This window comes from Pterocles gutturalis, unplaced genomic scaffold, assembly GCF_000699245.1.
Source record: "Pterocles gutturalis isolate BGI_N339 unplaced genomic scaffold, ASM69924v1 scaffold2959, whole genome shotgun sequence".
In the NCBI taxonomy this organism is placed as follows: Eukaryota; Metazoa; Chordata; class Aves; order Pterocliformes; family Pteroclidae; genus Pterocles; species Pterocles gutturalis.
Genome location: NW_010127872.1, coordinates 33,360 through 36,992, shown reverse-complemented (window position 1 = coordinate 36,992; position 3,633 = coordinate 33,360).

Here is a 3,633-nt window from a genome sequence, read left to right as displayed (position 1 = left end):
TAAGTCTTTGATACTGAAAGAGTGTGGTTTTCATTTGGCCATTCATTCCTTGCCTTTTGGATTGACCTGCAAGGGCTAGAACCTGTAGGCTCACTTGTGTGAAGAATGCTGTACAGCTGGGATTTATCTGTATTATTATATATTATAGTGCCTAAAGCTTTAGGCAGGATTTTTTAGTTGAAAAAAAAAATTGTGTTGTCTGTGCTGCCGCAGGAAGGACCTGAGTCTCAGAATTGTTTCTTCTCTTTTTCCCCTTGCTTTATGGGGAAAATGAATTGCTTTCAACCTTCTTCTGGGGATGCCACTTGCTATTTTTCTTTTTTTTCCACCTGTGCCTGGATAAAATCTATGGACACGGAAGCAGCATCACATACTAGCATCATGCGCTTGCTCATGGGAGAGGTGAGAGATTCAGGCACACAGATCCTGGGCACTTGCTCCTTGCAACCCTCATTAGCACAACGCAAGGAAGGTTAATGCCGTTGGGTAAGGACATAAAGAGATCGGAAGCTTTTCTTTTCCTTTGTGTCATGAAAACACAGGGATGCAACTGAACAGCAAATTCTGTGTTTGGATTAGTTCTGTTGCATTTGAAGGTACATCCTGCTTGGTGATCAAATATGGAAGGCATTTCACTTCACTCTCATTGTAGAAATAGGTCATGATATTTTTCCTCTTACAAGTCTTGTTGAAAACATCTCCTGTCACCATCTTTTTTACTGTATTTGATGTACATTCTGTGACTATGCTGCCTATGAAGTTTTGCCATGTGACTCAGATTACTAAGTTCTTTATATGTTAAACTAAATTTTAGAAATTTACAGATCTGTTTTTATACTAAAGAATAAGGTTAGTTACATTGTCCATGACCTGTGAACTATTTAAAATTCCAGCTCCCTGTTGGAGATCAGCTTGTCAACATTGCCTGCCATTCATTTCAGAGTAAAAGTACATTTCCTTGTACAAATGACACAATGACTGTAATCACAGAGGTAGTGAGAAGACAAAGTCAAAAATGTTTCCTTTTTCCCAAGTCACAAAGACTTGAGTGACATGGTAAAAAAGACTTGGTGCAAACTGCATAGGTAAAATGGAGGGCGCTGTTGCTGAACAACTTCCTCTTCAGTGCCTGAGGAGGAGGAGGGTGAGAATATAGATTTAAAACAATGACATACAGAGACTTGCATAAGCTCGAATAACAAAAGTGTTTTCCTACTTCAGCTGATGATTTGCGCTGTATGTCATTGTATGTGCATGAAATACACTGTGCCACACTTTCTTGAGTTGTGTTTTGATGGTTGGGTGGCCTTTATCTGACCTTGCTTTGTGCTTTTCTGGGAAATGACCTGTAATATGTTGTAAATAACTTAGATGCTTATGTTTATAAAGTAGCACTCAGCAATTCATCATTTTACAATTCCTCCATAATAGCTAGCCTATTAAAATGTAATATTTATTAAAATCAAAATCAATGTTCGAACTGCTTACTTAGATCTAAACACTTCTGAAGCTTTGCTATGTTTGAATCTATAAAATGCGAATTAAAGTATTTTCTGCTACAACTTATTTTTGTGACTGTAATTTCTGTGTTTTGATTTGAAATTTTTCTTACTTTTTATTTAGTTTACCTTTCAACTACACTTGGTAGAAATTATGTAACTTAAATTATTTACATTTCAGTCATTTAAGCTTAAGATGATGAGCAGGCTTTCATTCTTACTTTAATTCCATTCAAAAGATGAATGTAATCTGTTTACCTGGTGCTGTTTACAGGGTGTTGTAGTGTGTCAGCACATCAGAAATTCATGTAGCAGAATTACAATATGTTTCTGTATGAATATGGCCAAATGTAGCTACTGTTTTAAGTCCAATTGTTTTAAGAGGCAAAAAGGCTTATTTTGAAATGAAGTTGGGTCCATTCTGTCCCTTTCTTAGAATAGCTTATAAAATCAATTTTGTAAATATTTTTTCTGGTTGGTTTACCCAGTGGGGCTCTTCATGTGAGGTTTTTTCCCCCTAAAGTGTTTCTACAGCTTTCTGTTTCATTCCAGGGATGTATTTTTAACAAATTATCTTACTAAAAATTTGATACACATATTTCATCCTCAGTTTAGGTGGGTAAGTACCTGTTACACAGGTGATGATAATTATAGTGATTTATGAATTTAAGCTCTTACCTGTCATATTGTTTAAATCTTATGTTTGAGAGTATTTAATTCATTACTATGACTGGTTGCAGTCACTTGTAATTTCACTTTTTTGCATGCATACTGTGGCACGGGGATTAAGTTTGTTTTAAGCGCAGAATTCTAATAATTAAATTTTTGCTGTGCTGCTACATCTACTGTGAAGAAAATGTAATTCCTGCCGACTTTTCTTGCACTAAGCCTTCAGGCAATTTTGTACAAACATGATCATGGAACTCCAAAGGGTTTAATAAAATTTCTGTTCTTCTCCCAACCCTGTGGCACCTTTTTTTTTATCTCTGGCTGATTGTTTAATTGGCTTTTATTCTTCATTGAACATTTGGGCAGCAGTGAAGAAACTAATGGAAGCTCTGGAGGGCAAACAACTGGCAGGGTGCTTCTGCCCGAGGCAAAGCTCGTGCTTTGATTTTACCACGTAGGCCCGAAAAATCAAAGATGCTGTGGAAGACTTGGCATAAGAGTATGGCACTACTTTGCGTTCAGCTTCCAAGCAGACCTGATCAGATCTGCTCTCCATCGTTTCTTTTCTTCCTATATATCTTCTGTGAAATGTGCACGAGAATTCTCTACTTTTTGAACCTCCTGAAGTTGAATGTGAGGGGAACATCATAACTCCAAAATTAACTACTTTTATAGAAGTAGAGATTACTATAAGAAATATGTTTTTCTCCTAGGGAAATGTGGATTGAATTACAGCATTTATTTCTTGTGGGGAAGGAGAAAGAGAAGCTGGGGGTGCAGAGTTCTTCACAGTAGAGATACCAGTATTGGGTACAATAAAAAGAGCTAAAGTAGAGTTAGGGTTCCTGCTCACTATAGGTTAGTATTAATTATTTTTAGGCTTACTATGGGCAAATGTCACATGGTAGAATGGTGTTTATCCACCCTTTCTAGCACAAACAACCAGATTTGTCCCTGAACATACCAGGCTGAAGTACAGCTTTGCTGACCTCCTGCTAGTTATGCAGAATTTATCCTCTAGATCGACTTGAGGTTTTTCTGCTTTACGTATTCCTGGCTCTTGTTCTCCTCCCAGACTGCACATCCCAAGTTTTTATTAAATAAATAAATAGATAATTACTGTTACATGTATTCATCTCCCTCGCTAGGTACTTGGCTTACTCTTCTACATAACAGACCTAGAACTGATTGTGAGAGATGATCACGTAACTTTCGGCTTTACAAATTTTCAGCCTGTTTTGCAGTTCACAATGCTCCAGCCAGAGCAGATGCCTGTCTTGACCATTCTGAGACAGACCCTATAGCTGCTGAGAAGACAACCATTTTCTTGCTTTCTTAGAAGAATGCAATGTGTTTTGAGACCATAACTGGAGTATAGATGACTTTTAGCCTCCAACCATCTTGCTGCACTGAGTAAGCCGTGATGATCCAAAGAGTAAATTGTGCTCTGAGACTATAGCAATAA